Source organism: Microtus pennsylvanicus, chromosome 6, assembly GCF_037038515.1.
Source record: "Microtus pennsylvanicus isolate mMicPen1 chromosome 6, mMicPen1.hap1, whole genome shotgun sequence".
NCBI classification, from domain to species: domain Eukaryota; kingdom Metazoa; phylum Chordata; class Mammalia; order Rodentia; family Cricetidae; genus Microtus; species Microtus pennsylvanicus.
Genome location: NC_134584.1, coordinates 81,865,480 through 81,881,617, shown reverse-complemented (window position 1 = coordinate 81,881,617; position 16,138 = coordinate 81,865,480). Strand labels below are relative to the sequence as shown.

The 16,138-nt window shown below is 47.0% G+C and overlaps 1 pseudogene; it reads left to right on the top strand.

Moving 5' to 3' along the window:
- Nucleotides 1-12,753: 12,753 nt before the first annotated feature.
- Nucleotides 12,754-15,919, top strand: LOC142853074 (neurturin-like; annotated as a pseudogene).
- The last annotated feature ends 219 nt before the right edge of the window (nt 15,920-16,138 follow it).

Genomic DNA, 16,138 nt, shown 5'->3' with positions numbered 1-16,138 from the left:
CAAGCAGCATCTAGCTGAGGAAACAATCACAATCCATGACTGCTGGGATGGCAATGCAGAAAGTCTCAGGGGTTGGGACATGTGTCACGGGCTGGAATCTTTAGGGAAAATGTCCCCAAAGTGATGAATTCTTGTTCCAAGATGCTTTGACTGATGAACAGAAACTGTCTGAGGAAGAAGGGAAATACAGTACGCCTGGCAGGACCCGGGAAGGGTTCTTTGGAAAGTCGAAAGAAATTTGCCAAGCCCAGAGAAGCCAGGCCTCCTCAGTCCCAGCAGGTCCAGTTCCGGGGCAGCACCCAGGACTGCTCTGGAGAGGCTGTGCTCCAGCTGGCAGCAGACCAAAGGCTGTTTCTCCTTGTGCAGCTCTGGGGCTCCCCTGAGAGAGGCACTCAGCTTCAGGGCACTCTGGCCGAGTAGAGAATGCCAGCATGAATGGCCCTCCGATGCCCTGCTTTGCAATGTGAGCCGTTATTCCAGAATTCTAAACGGGAACAAAGAGTCAGGCAAGAAACAGAATATTTACTGAAAGTATTCTTAGCTTCTTGAAACCTCATTATTGTAAGGGCCACGGCAGCTGCTGCTTGGTAGCGTCTTCAGGAGAGGACAAAGTGGTCGGACCCAGGAACTCTCAACATTATGAACTGCACAGGACCGCACAACGTGCTGACATGGTGAAAAAGGAATGTTCACAAGGCCCCACACTTAGCTGAGTAGCTGAAGGAGAGAGAATTTGCTTTTCCTAATTAGGGATCTTCAGTGGTCACCACTAAATATAAGCACATACACATACACATACAGTAATACTAATTGGACTGAATAGGTTGTGGTGTGTGTGTGTGTGTGTGTGTGTGTGTGTGTGTGTGTGTGTGTGAACAATAATTGTGGGAGAAGAAGAGGTCCTGAGTTTGAGAGGAAGTGACGGGGACATGGCAGGAGCTGGGAGGGAGAAAGGGAAGGAGGGAAAGGATGCGGATATAGTGTATTCCTGAATGAAATTCTCAAGTTAATTTCAAAACAAAACATAGAACACTACATTCTTGGGTTTATTGGGTGGGGTGGTGTTTTAGGGGCTGGATCTTATGTAACCCAAACTGGCCTCCAATTCCATGTGTATAGACCAGAAGTTCTCAACCTGGGGGTCGTGACCCCCCTTGGTGGGGGTCAAACAACCCCTTCATAGGAGTTGCATTTCAGATATCCTGCATATCAGATATTTACATTATGATTCTTAATAGCAGCAAAATTACAGTTCTGAAGTAGCAACAAAATAATTTTGTGGTGTGGTTTTACTGCAACATGAGGAACTGTATTAATGGTTGAAGGGTTAGAAAGATTGAGAACCACTGGGATAGAGGATAATCCTGAATTTCTGGGCCTCTAGCTTCCACCTGAGCTTGCAGTATCCTGGTCCTCCTCTCTGCTACTAAGGTCAGCACTACATGCTTCTGCCAAACTCCTCTCCTTTGTAGAAGAAGAAGAAATCCAGCCACGTGTGGTAGCTCATCCTTTTAAATCTCAACACTTGGGAGGGAGAGACAGGTAAGTCACTATCAACACAAACAGGTCAATTGGAAAGAATTTAATATTTCCATTTCTTTCACAGAGGAATGAACACTAGCAAACCAATAGAGTTAAGGGCTTACAAGACTTGCTCAAATTCTGTGTCTAAAGTACTTATCTTATAAAAGTTTTTATTTAATAAGCTGGATAATAAATACATGCCTGTGTTTCCCAGGGATCAGCTGTAGGAGGATTATGAGGTTGATGCTAGCTATCCTCGGCTAACTATGCATTTTTCATATATAAATGTGTGTGTGTGTGTGTGTTGTGTGATGTGGGAGTCCCCTCTGTATGCTGTGATTACCATTAATAAATAAAGAAACTACCTTGGCCTGTTGATAGGGCAGAACTTAGGTAGGCGGGGGTGGGGGTGTGTGGGATGGGGGGCGTGGGAACTAAGCAGAATGCTGTGAGAAAGGAGGCGGAGTCAGAGAGAAACCATGTAGCCCTGCCAGAGACTGACGCCAGAACTTTAGCCAGTAAGCCACAGCCACATGGCAATACACAGATTAGTAGAAATGGGTTAAGTTAATATGTATGAGTTAGCCAATAAGAAGCCAGAGCTAATGTGCCTAGTAGTGATTTAATTAATATAATTTCTGTGTGATTATTTTGGGGCTAAGTGGACAGGAACCAACAAGTGGCCTCCTCCAACATGTATATCTATGCGTATGTGTCTATATATAGAAATAAAGCATATATAATTATATACTATGCATTATAAATATTATCCACATATAAGGATTATATATAAATCTATATGAAATCCATATATGGGGTAGAAAACAGTATTTTATATATAATTAAATATAATATATATAATTACTATGCATTACATTTGATGCATATATATACACATATATATCATTAAATTGTATAAATCAGAAAATCACTTTAACATTTAAAAATAGTCAAATGTGTCCTTTGTCCAAACATAGTCCTGAGGAAGGACTGTTAAATAGCTTGTCAATCCTCGGTGGGGGGGGGTTAGCACCGAAATACACTGAGCTAATTTAGATATGCTAATAAGAAACAGAAGGAAAATGTTAATTTTCTGAATATGCAGGGCTTTTAAGACAGGGTGTCAACCTATGGTGTGGGATGACCTGGGACTCGCTATGCACCCAAGTCTGGCCTCAGACTCCCAGGCTCTAGAACCACAGCCATGAACCCTCATGCTAAGCTTGAGACACTTTCAAAGCACACATTACATGAAGTGCTCAGAACTTAGTAGTAACAGAAAATTGCTCGTGTGTATTTAAAAACTACTATACTCTTCAAAGAGGAATACAGAGACTCCCTTCCAGTGCAGAAGGCCAAGCTTGCTCCCGGCAACAACAGAAATCAGAATAACGGGAAAAGAGAAAAATAGGTGAGGACTCAGAAAGTCCTGGTGTCCCCTCACCTGTATCCTTCCCTAATACTGGAATAAAGGGCACCTACACAAGCCGGGCGGTGGTGGCGCACGCCTTTAATCCCAGCACTCGGGAGGCAGAGGCAGGCGGATCTCTGTGAGTTCAAGGCCAGCCTGGTCTACAAGAGCTAGTTCCAGGACAGGCTCCAAAACCACAGAGAAACCCTGTCTCGAAAATCAAAAAGGGGGGGCACCTACACAAGAGGCAGAAAAGAGAACTGACCTTGTTCAATTCATTCTATCCCCTTCTTTCTCTCTTGGGAAAAGGGGAAAGGGTAAGTTTTAAGTGCTCACTGTCTTCTCAGACTCAGCCCTGACTTCCTTGTCTTGTTTTCGGATCTTCTGCATATCATGGGCCCAGCCTGATGCGGCAATATCCATCCAGAGGGCTGACAGTGGATCTAGGCGTGTCTAGCCTGTGAACCAGGGCCATGTGCAGGCAAAGAGCACTGTGAATACTCATCAGTGGATATTTTAAACTCACTTAAAACATTATAGGGCAGGAATGGTTGCTTTGTAGCTCAGATGTATAGTTTTTGAGAGTGAACTTTGTAGATGGCAACTTCATTTCACAACGTCAAAAGGAAGGACACCCTGGTAGACAGATGCTCTCTGTGCAACAGGCTACTGGAACCCGGCCACCCAGACTGTTTCCTCCCATGCTAATTTGCTCGGTGGACTTGAAGGATCCATTTCGGCATTAAGTCTTTCTGTCACGTATTGATTATTTTCCTTGTGACTTGTTATCGAATACTTGATGAGAAGCAACTTACGGAAAGGGGGCTTATCAGGGCTTAGAGTGTGGGGAGATGCAACCCATCACGGGTGCAAGGCATGGGAGCAGGAGATCACTCTTCACACAACTTCCACAGCCAGGAAGCAAATAGGTGGGGGAGGGGCAGGAGGAGGGAGACTTCTCTCATAGCTGTAGACTTCGGACCACATTGATCTAAGGCTTGATAGCTGCTTCGGGAAATAAAACAGAATAGCCTATGCTTTTAATCTTGCCCAAAATGTGTTCAGGTAGCAACCAGAAAAGATTTTTTTCCCATGCTATTTTAAATGTTACCCAATCATCCTTGGGGCATTTTAGAAAGTAATTTCATAGTTTGCACTGTAGTTGGAGTATTTTGCCATTCCCCAGCCTTGCCCATTCTTCAGTCAAGGATCATGGTCCATCGGTGCCTAGGAGCTCAGCTTCCTTTGCTCCCGAACAGAATTCCCTCTGGGCTGAGGCAGTGCAGTTTCCAGAAGATGTTGGCTCCTTCTAGGGGTGATGTGAGGCTGAGGAAATCATGCCCTTGGCTCCACGATTCTGTCCTGGGCATTCCCAGACACTGTGTTCAGAAGCGACTGCCTCTTCTTTTTTCCCACCATTCTGTGTGCCCAGAGCACCCAGGCTCAGCCAGGTGTCTCTCTTGAGCTCCCCAGTTCTAGTGCATAAACTCCAGGGTCCACAGAACAGTCCAGCTTCTTTACCTAGGATCCATCTAGGGGCTGTGGTTTGACTGTGAAAGCCCCCCCCCCCCATAGTTTGAGTGTTTTCGCAGTCAGTCCCCAGTGGGTGGCTCTGCTTTGGAAGGTGGTAGAAACTTTAGGAGCTGTAGTCTCTGTAGTGAAAGTGGGTCCCTGGGGTAAGCTCACTTCCTGCCTGCTCTCTGACTCGCGTCTACAGACCCAACGTGACCAAACACACTGGACACATACCGCCACGCCTTGCCCTGTCACAATGGACCACATCCCCTCAAACTTTCTGGAAGTCAAGTCAGTGTTTTTTCTCCATAGTCGTTTCTTGTCATATCAACAAGAAAAACAACCGACAACAGCAAAAGCAAAGTCCTGACTATGGCATGTTTCGTCTTCAGCTTCTTCATGTAACAATCTGAATTTTCACTGTCCACAACTTCTTGAACTTGTGGGGAACAGGACTGTGGGAAGCTCAAGAAGGAGGTGGAGGATGCACAGCACTTGCCTAGCATCTGTGAGGTCCTGGGTTCAACTCTAGTACCGAGAAAGAACCAAATAAGGGTGACAGTTAGGAGACCCAGCTGACAGGCTTACTGCTTCCAGTTGAAGAGAGCTTATTCTTCTCCAACTTGGAGTTTCCGGATCTCAGAGAACACGAAGGAGGTCCCTGTATCTCACTATGTAGCTCTGGCTGACCTCAAACTTGTAATTCTCCTGCTGCAGTCTTCTGGGTGTCGGGATACAGGCACATGCCATCTGCTTTTCAGCTGTCGTACTTCTGCATATCTCAACTCCACCCCGAGTCCACTGTGCCTGCATGCACACACTTGTATCATATTCCACGCTTCCCAGCCTCAGGACTTTTCTCTTGTGTTATTATTCCCTTAGTTACTCGGCACAGCACAGCACAGCAGGGGCTGCCACTTTCTCACAGAACAGTGAGAAAACCCTCATAGTTCCATCTCACTGTGCTGTCACTGAAGAGAGTACTCAATGCAAAAGAACAAGAGAATCAGGGAGAATGAGAGGTGTAGACATCCATCTCCAATGCCCCTCAGTTGCATACATTATATCAGGAGAGAGGTGCTTTGCCAGCACCTCAATAGGGAAGCAGTTAATTGTTGTGGGATATTTGTACACTGTGTGAAAGTGTATTATTTTGATTGGTGTAATAAAAAGCTGAACGGCCAATAGCTAGGTAGATGATATAGGCGGGACTTCCAGGCACAGAGAGGACTCTGGGACAAAGAAAGGTGGAGTCACCGGCCAGACTTGGAGGAAACAGAAGGTGCAAAATGGAAGAGAGATAATTCTACATGGAAGAACGTAGATTAATGTAAATAGGTTATAATAAGTTATAAAAGCTAGCTGATACAAGTCTAGGCTAAGAGTTTTCATAATCAATATATCTCCATGTAATTATTTGGGCGCTGGCTATGACACAGAGAGAGACTCGTTACAGCTAATCTTTGTGGAGGTGTCAATTCCCAGAAGCTCTCAGTCAGGCTTCCTGATAGAAGGAAAAATAGTAGACAAATGGGTCTTTTCTCTTGTTCTCTCTCTCTCTCTCTCTCTCTCTCTCTCTCTCTCTCTCTCTCTCTCTCTCTCTTTCTCTCTCTCTCTCTTTCTTGACAGGATTTCTCTGTGTAACAGCCCTAGCTGTCCTGGAACTAACTCTATAGATCAAATTGGCCTTAACCACCTAGAGATCTGCCTGCCTTTGTCTCTGCCTCCCAAGTGCTGGGATTAAAAGCGTGCACCACCACTGTCTGGCTTTCTTGTTCTCTTTCCTCCGCTTCTTCTGGTTTCTCTACACAGGGTTTCTCTATGTTGTCCTGGCTACCCTGGAACTCACGCTATAGATCAGGCTGGCCTTGAACTCAAAGACACCCCTCCTGAGTGCTGGTATTAAATGTGTGCACTACGATGCCCAGCTTTGCCCTGTAGCCCAGGCTGATGGCAATCCTCCACGAACTGCCATGTTTAGTTCTTTCCTGTTTAGTTCTCTAATCTTACTATTTGAAGAATTTATGATCCATGGTTAAGACAGTAATGTTGTCACTAAATGAAGGACTAAATGTGCAGAAAAGCCTAAAAGTCTGAAAGTCTGGGGATTGGAGGTGTAGTTGAGTTGGTGGAGTGTGTGCCTTCTATGTACAATGTCCTACTATGCACAAGGCCCTGAATTTAATCCTCAGAACCACATAAACTAGACACGGTGCTGGATACCTGTAAACCCAGCACTTGAAGATAGGCAGAAGAATCCAAAGATTCAGAGTTGTCCTCTGCTACATGGCAAGTTCAAGAGCAGCGAGGGACACATGAAAGCCTGTTTAAAACAGAAAAGGTAGTAATAGTGACCAAAAAACCCAATAAATCAATATAGTATCAGGGAAGTCTAGTTCAGACTGTGAGTACACCTCTCACTAAGCATATGGCTTTCTTGGTCTCCGTGTCCTTAAGGGACTAATGTAGACAGCATACACTTTACTAGTTTCTGGGCAGAGCACACATGGCCCTGGCACAGTGACGGCAGTCATTGCCCACATGGGGTGAGGACAGAGATCTGCATACATCGGTGTGTGATTGGTGGCCCCGGTATTGCTCAGTGCAATGCCTGCAGGGACCTTGGGCTCTACACTGGGAAGAAGTAAAAAGTTCACACGAAGGAGAGTTAACTGGCGTTTACTGCTGCCTAACTGAATATTTGGTGACGGGGAAGAAACTCCATTTCTTTTTTTCCTCCACCAAGGGTGTATAATGGCATGTTCAGGATTGACATCAAACATGAGTTGCATCTGTGATCTTGAACTTCTAAAAAGAAGACTATGAAATAGTGAAGTTTTTTACACTGTAAGTTCACATCAGAAAAATGTCAGCTAAGATACATGTGTGTGTTGTGTGTGTGCACGTGCACGCGTGTGTGCTTGTGGGAAGGGAGTGAGTGAAGAAGTATGTATATGTGTGTGAGTGTGTGTGTGTGTGTGTGTGTGTGTGTAAAGGGGGTGAGTGAAGAAGTGTGTGTATGTGTCTGTCTCTAGAAGGGGAAACAAGTGGAGAAGTATGTGTGTGTGTGTGTCTGTCTGTCTGTGACAGAGAGTGACCTTGGGTGTCTTCAATTGTTCTCCACTTTATTTTTTGAGATAGAGTCTCTCACTGAACCTAGAGCTCCAAGACTTAGCTGTCCAACCAGGCCCTGAGATCCTCCTGTCTCTGCCTTCCCAGCTCTGGAGATGGAGGAGCACACTCCCAGCTCTGGGGATGGAGGAGCACACTCCCAGCTCTGGGGATGGAGGAGCACACTCCCAGCTCTGGGAATGAAGGAGCACACTCCCAGCTCTGGGGATGGAGGAGCACACTCCCAGCTCTGGGAATGAAGGAGCACACTCCCAGCTCTGGGAATGAAGGAACACACTCCCACACTAGGGATAGAGGAGCATGCTCCCAGCTCTGGGGATATAGGAGCACACTCCCAGCACTAGGGATGAAGGAGCACACCCCACACTAGGGATGAAGAAGCACACTCTCTGCACTGGGGAGGTATAGGCAGGATCAGGGCTCTAGACCCGCCCCAGCTTCAGCTTCAAGAATTTGGAGCCATGCTGAGCGACATAAGACCATGTCTTCAATCGCTTTCTCCAAAACTAGGTTGTTTACAAGCCCTAATTCTGACCTTCTCATACAGGTTTGGATAAGGGGCAAGCTTAGTGCTTGGCTTGCCGAGTGTAAAGATAGGCTGTCTTTCATTCCTCAGTTGACATGTGAGTTCTCACAGATTAGTCACAAGACGTGCCACGCTTTCTGTTTCCCTGGGTATTATACCTTGGCTGCTGAGCTCCAGGGTAATTTACAGCCACCCCACTGCAATGACCCCTCCTCCCCGTGTGACTAACAGGAAGGGAAGTTTGGCAGCAACTCTGTGCTAATGAATGAAAAATGCAAACCTTGCAAATCCTTCTGCAGCTCAATCCCCGAGAGACCTGATGCAGACACATTTCCAAGATGCAATTTATGCCTTCAGAGGTTCCTTGTAGACCACCCAAAATACGCAGGCCTTATTAAAACAGGTTTATCAGCCAAGCAAACATAGTGAGTTTTTTTTTTCTGAATAGGAGAGAGGAAGGAGCAGCGAGAGCTGCTGGCGGGAAATGGCTAGGCCTAGATTATCACCCACACTGCAGTGGTACACAGGTCAGAGAACTGACTCTTCTGCCCACATGCTGCTCTTCTGCATGGCCCAAGAGGATCCTGAGGAACTGAGACTTCATTCTGTTTCCTTACATAGTGAGTTCCTGGTGGGGAGAAATCAGATGTTCTCCCAGGAAACACTGCCTCTGAATTCACCTGTGTGCTAACCAGCTGTGTGGGTTTGTTGTTGTGTTTCTTGTAGGCTTAAACTCAGTAAAGCAGAGAGGGTGGGAAGGTGTTGGATAGAAAGAGCTTCTGTTCTTAATGTATGAACTTCCCTAGAGCCTAGGGGCTCTTCTGGCTCAAGGGTCAGCACCACAGAATGGAACTGTATTCTCTGATGTAGGATACGGATTATGGTAAGTCCAGGTTCCATGATTCAAAGCTCTTGTGGTCATATATGTTTTGGAATTTGGAATCTTTTAAGTTTTTGATGGTTTGGAGGGTTTGTTGTGATTGTTTTCAGCCACTTTCATTACGTAGCCCAGGCTGGCCAGAACTCCCTAGGTGGCCATGCTAGTCTTGAACGTGAAGCGATCCTCCTGCCAAGTGCTAGAATCACAGGCATGTACCACCATGCTCGGCTTCATTCGTGTTTGTGTTGTTTGAGATAGAGTCCTGGTAGGTACTTCAGGCTAGCCTGGGACATTCTGTGTAGCTCACTTGTCCTCGAACTCACCAGGCTTCTGAGCGCCAGGTCTAAGGCACACATACCGACATCTGTCTTCTCTCAGGTTTGTGGAAGATTCATACGGAGCATGTGTTCTCTATCTAAGAGAAAATGGGCCCAAGCCTGTAATCAAATGGTCTTTCTGTTTGTTACTCATCTTTCTGCTCTTAGGGCAAAATACCCAAGAAATCGATTTAAAAGAGGAAAGACTTATTTTGGTTTAGGGTTTTGAAGGTTTTCCTCCAAAACTCTGCTGTTCTAGCCATGACAGGGTGGAACATGATGGTGAGCTCACCTGAGGGCAGCTGGAAAGAACAGGGAGGATAAAGAGGAAGAATCCAGCGTCCCAAAAGACCTAACTTCTTCCCATCTTACATCCTAAACGTTCTCCTACCTCCCAACGACACCACAGACTAACGACCAAACCTTGGACACATAGGTCTATGGAGGACACCTAGGATACTAACATTACAGTGTTAGTCGAGTATCCTATATAGTCCTAAGATGGGGAGGCAGAGCGAGTTCAAGAATACTGTCTTTCCATAATGACAGTGTGTGTGAGCGGTTGTTCCTCATTGCACTTTCTCAACACAGACCGTAATTCCTTCCTAATAGCTCCAACGAGATTGCTTCCAGATTCCACTGCCCAGAACTAGGTCTCAGATATAATCCAATTTGAATCGCGGATAAATTCTGTTCCTTTCACTGGGGTGTAGTAAGACACTGTAGTAAGGGTCCCACATCTAGAGTGAGCCAAAGCCAGAGCTCTCTAGCCGACATGAGGAAGGAGTCACAATGCAGCTGATCGTAAGCAACGCATCCACCATATCAGAGAGTCATGGCAGGGTCTCATACCTGGAAAAGAAACGGCAGCAGCTATCTAAGAGGCCTCTGGTGAGATAGTAACTGTCTAGGATTCTCTGCTGCCTGATCTTCTAAGACATTCTCCTGGAAGCTCAATATACAAACCCATTTTCATTAGCGCATCCAGTACTTATTAGAATCCTCTTGGGGAATGAAAATTTGTTCAGGGAGAAAGAGAACTTGTTGTGCAAGTGTGAGTTCAAATCCCTGACACCCATGTAAAAAGCCAGATAAGGCTGCTGTTGAGTCTGTAGCCCTGGAGCTGTGGAAGGCAGAGGCAAGAAGATCCCTGGGGCTTGCTGGCCTCGAGCCTAGCTCTGGGTTCACTGAGAGAGCCTGTCTCAAGGAAATAGGGTGCAAAGTGACCAGGCCAGCAGCCTCCTCTGTTCTGCTTTGCTCACAAGCATTTGCATCACCCCCAAACATGTGCACTCTAACACACAGAGAGAGTTCTATCTTGGGGATTTATTTTAAGGTGTGAGATTTTATCCTTAGCCACACACAGAAAGCAGATGGAAATGGAGGGAGAAAAAGTCAGGAGATGGCAAACGAGTCCGCATAGAAGCTGGTTACAAATTAGACCAGTGGCATAGCAAAGCACAGCCCTGGGATCAAATCTAGCCTCCTGCCTATTTTCACAGGTAACGATGTGTACAATGATGCCCATTATTTTACACACTGCCTATTGTTGCTTGAGCTACAACTGTTGAGCTGAGTAACTGGAATAATACCTAACAGCTGGAAGTATAAATGCTTACTGTGTAACCCACTGCGGGGGGCGGGGGCGGCAAATACCAAGATGAACCAACCCACCCAACCAAGTTGATAGACAAATGACTGAAAGATGACAATCTCCATTCCCAGATGTCAGTTGTCTTAATGCTGCAACAAGCAAGACTAGAACAACTTCAGGCAGCAAAGACTCACTTGGGCTCTGAGTGTGAGGGTGCAGGACACCCTAGCACTTTTAGAAGATGCTAGGTCTTATCAAGTTGGTCATAATAGCCATCATACAGATCAAAGAAAGGCCCTAGAGAAATTAGCACATGTATGTGTGCATGTGTATATATGTGCGCGCATGTATGTGCACATGTGTATATCTGTGTATTTGTGCATTGTTCATGTGTGTATGTGGGTTTGTGTGTGGACATGTTTATATACGTATGTGTGTTTGTATTGTTTATGTGTGTATGTTTATATGGACTGTGAATACATATGCATGTATAAATGTTGTGTATGTGCATGTAATTTTGGATGTGTGCATGCATGTGTCTGTATATGTGTGTGTGTGTGTGTGTGTGTATGGTAGGGGTGTGCGTGGATAGACTGAATAAAGGCATTTTATATGAGCAAACCACAGACCAGAAAATGTGTTCTTCACAGTTCAGTGGCACAGAGCCAGTGTGGAGGTTTTATTGGAAGACACCTGCAAGGTAGCTGAGCAGTAACGCTTTGCTGGTGTGGGGGGAGCCAAGGGCAATCAGAATGATTCCTTATTCCAGTCAGAATTGTGTGGCAACTAAACAGAACCAAACCATGTTGGGGAAGATCAGCATCCACCTGAGTCCCTCAGCAGAAACAGGGTGTACACCTAGAGAGGGCTGAGCCAACCTGACTGCTTCATTTGAGACTAAGAACCCAGAGTCACGGTTCCACTGCTGAGATCAGAGGGAAACTGGAGAGACTGTCCTTTCTCAGATTCTCCTCCATTTGTCAAAGTAAGGACAAGCAGCTACCCCTCCTTCTCCACCCCATTCCTTAATGATGCTGAAACATGATGCATGATTATATTTTAGGTTTATGTTTCCTGGTGGCTGCTGGAAGACCTCTTAATATCCACCTTTAAAAGGTTCGGAAAACAGCTTTGTGAGACAGGCTTCCTGTGGACCCAGATCCACCCCACGGGGAAGGATTCTTAGAGCTCCATCAAAGAGGCCGTTCCCTTCCCGGAGGCAGTGTCCTTGCCTCTTCCTGTGCTTCTGTAGCCCACCTCGCACTCAAATGCATCCCTGTCCTTTGGAGATTTAGGTAAACTTGGCTTGAACTCTGAGTGTGTGGGGACAAGGCTCCTGAACATGCTTCCGAGAATTCCTGGCTGTTTAACTGTGTGATATTTTCTATCTGTTCTCTCACAGCTGTTTCTGTAACCTGACTTTTGTCCCATTAAGGATTGAATTGTGTCCTTCAAGGATATGTTCAAGTTCTAGCCCCCTATGCCTCAGAATGTGGCCTTATTTGGAGGGAGTCAAGCTTACAATGTACTCAAGTGAAGATGAAGTCATTTAGGTTGGGCCCTAATCCAACTTGACTGATGTCCTCCGAAAAAGGGAAATTCAGGCACAGAGAGAAGATAAAATGAAGAGGCGCAGGGAAAAGATATCCACATATAACCAGCCTCCAGACAGAACCTTCCCATTGTTCCCAGCCATCTAGCCACTGACATTTCGTTAGAGCAACACTAGGAAGCTAATACACATACTCTGCTGGCCTGGGCTTAAAGCTGCTCTGACTGGGAATATTGGCTTTCTGTTACTGGTACAAAAATCCCTGAGACAAGGTAGCCTGACCATGTGACATTGGCCTTGCGATGACGTGGGCCATCATGGCAAAGAATGTGCGGTAAACTGCTTGCCTTTAATCCCAGCACTTGGGAGGCAGAGGCAGGCAGATCTCAGTGAAGCTGAGGCCAGCCTGGTCTACAGAGTGAGTTCCAGGACAGCCAGGACTGTCTGGAGAAACCCTGTCTTGGGGGGGGGGGGGACAAGCCAAACCAAAACAATGACAAAACAAAACACAAACAAACAAAAAGCCTACTTGCCACATGATAAAGAGGGAGTTGGTAGAAGCTAGAGCCCCAGCATTCCTCTTGGGATCTGGCTCCAATGGCCTGGCTTCCTTCTCAGTCTGTGGTAGTATCAATTGTTGACAGAGTCTAGGGTCACCTGAGAAACCGACCTCTGGGTGTGTCTTGAAGATCCTCTTAATTGTATTCCTAGATAGAAGATTCAACCAGATTCAACCAGAAGAGGAACTGCTCCCTAGGTCGGCCAGCCATTGTAGCCTGTATAGAAAGAAGAAAGCGAGCTGAGCCCTATGCCAAATCGCTTGCTCTTCTGACTGCTGATCTGTTGTGACCTGTGGTTTCAGGTTCTGACACCTCTGCAATGATCCATGAGAGGCCGTTATTGACAACCACACTGATAAAGCCACTTAAACGTCGTAAGTCCTTCTGACTGATGGCCAGACCAAAAGCAGGCTTGTGCTTCTGAAAAGCCTCTTGGTGACCAAGTTCAGAGACACAGAGTTTTTTCAAGGCAAAAACCACAAAGACCATGATTGGCCTCAAAGTCAGAGTAGCACGAAGCATTCATTCCTGGCAGGGCTTGGTGATTATTTAAGACATAGCATGCCAGTTACTTTTGTTAATACATCTGGGCCACAGTTAAGGCCATGGAAATCTCAAATGTGTTACCAAGGCAGATGTGACCACTGCAGGGAGGGGCAGAGGGCTGGGACCTGGCGAAGCAAACACACAATGGAGATAGGACAGGATAGCATTAACGGAGTCATTTGGCCTCGACGTCCTCACATTGACCCTACATCGAACAGTGGGTCAAGATAAACCCTTTCTCCCTTAAGTTGCTTTGGTCACAGCAACAGAGGCAGACTAAGACAGAGATCACCTGCTAAAGGGTCCATCATATCCCACAGTGCCACGGGCTTGCGGCTGAAATCAGTTCCCAGTGCCCACATCAGCACTGTGCAGATGTGCTAACTCCTGCTGCAGGGGAACTGATGCCCTCTGCTGGCCTCCGCTGGCACCTGCACATGCGCATGCGCGCGCACGCGCGCGCGCGCGCGCGCGCGCGCACACACACACACACACACACACACACACACACGGGGGAGGGGGAGAAAGTGAAAAACTTAAATTTCTAAGTGGTTCAGGCTGGCATCCAAACCTTTAACACCTGAGTCCTTGGGGGGCATTTCAGATCTGGATCAGGGCACTGTGTCTCGCATGTTAACCACTTAGGGTCATCAAGAGTAACAGGTGCACAGCCCACATGTGTTGTGAGATATCTGGTCACACTTGGATCAGGGGGCAGAGCCAGTGACTAGTTGGCAGGAATTAGCCATAGAGAGGAAGGAGGACCCAGGAATACAGATAGAGAGATGCACAGGAAGGATTGTTGAGGGGGAGGGACTTAAAGACTTGCTGTCTCTTTGGTTTGAGACAAGTGGAGAGATGCTCTCTTGTTGGGTCTCTGGCTAAAATGGAAAGTCAGTTGACTGCTTCTCTGCTTCTCTGATGTAGCAGGTTTTCACCCCAATATCTGACCCCTGAGTCTTTATTGCTAAAAAGAATGATAGAGACTTAAAACCTACATTTGGTGGCTGTGGCAAAGCTGGTGCCAGCAAGACCGGGAATCTGAGTGGCAAGGTGCTAACTGCAGGACTGAGGACCTTAGATGAAATACCAGCAGATTCAGGTGTGGACGCTAAGAAGAACAGCACCCTGGGCTTGAGATGCTATAGATTTGTACCCGCAACTGTCTCCACCGAAAGCACAGAGAGGCAGCGTGGAGACGGAGTTGTAACAGTCAAAGTGGGAAGAACAGAACAGCAGAACTTCCCTCAGGCCTCAGGAATTCCCTGTAGTTATCTCTATTAGTGAGATAAGACATCATGATTAAGGCAACTTATAAAAGAAAACATTTAATTTAGGAGTTCATTGTTCCAGAGGGTTATAGTCTATAACCATCATGTTGAGGAGCATGACAGCAGGCAGGAAGGTATGGTGCTGGAGCAGCAGCTGAGATCCTCAGGCATTAAATACACACACAGAGAACTGGGAACAGTGTGTACTTTCGGAACCTCTTCAATGAGCCACACCTCTTATTCCTTCCCAAATAGTTCCACCAATGAGACACAGCATTCAGACATATGAGTTTATGGGGGCCATTGTCATTCAAACACCACACCTTCTGTGCCACAGGCACTGGCTTGGCCACTGCAAACCTGGAGCTTTTCCTACAGTGAACCACCCGGAATAAAGAAAACATAAATAAACATAATCTTGACATGAAGAGCTGCCCCAGCTGCTCTACTCTATTTAATTTGCAATATGAGATATAGTCGTCAACACAAGGGCATATTCTGTAGGCAGAGTTTTCCTGTCCCAATATCCTGCCCCCAAATAACCAACTCAGACACTTAAGATTTCTTTAAATACTTTACCAACACCGGCCAATTGTCTGTCTCCTGGCCACCGCCCAAGCTCTAGCTATCACGGGCGTCCCTCGCCGCGCCTCCTCCGCAGCCCCAGCGGAGGGAATGGGGCGGGGCCAGCTCTCATGGTCCAATCCCCTGTCTTCCTTTTCCCGCCACAGGGCGCCCTGGACGTGTTAGAGCTTCGAGAACTTTCCCCCTGGGCCGCAAGCGCTCCGGCCCGCGCCGTGGAGCGGGTCCCCGGCGACGGCAGGCGCGCGCCCCTGCGGGCTGCGCAAGCTCGAGGTGCGCGTGAGCAAGTTGGACCTGGGCTACACGTTGGACAAGACCGTGCTGTTCTGCTACTAAGCAGGCGCGTGCGAGGCGGCCCTGTGCATCTACGACCTGGGCCTGCGCCAGCGGAGGCAGTGCACAAGGAGCGGGTGTGCGCGCACTCGTGCTGCTGCCCGACGTTCCTGGACGTGCACAGCTGCTACCACACACTGCAAGAGCTGTGGGCGCGGGAGTGCGCATGCGTGTGACGCTACCTCATGCCCCAGCCCTGGGCCCCTGCCCGGGGGCCACGCCCACCCTCGCGAGAACTTAATTCACATAAAGTGTGGGAACTGCAAAAAAAAAATAATAATACTTGTCCAATAGCTTAGACTTGTTACTACGAAACTCAAGCTAGGAAAGTTGGATTGATAAACTGGTCTAAACTCTGGAAGAAGTCCTTGTCCTTTCCAAGCACATTCTTGCAG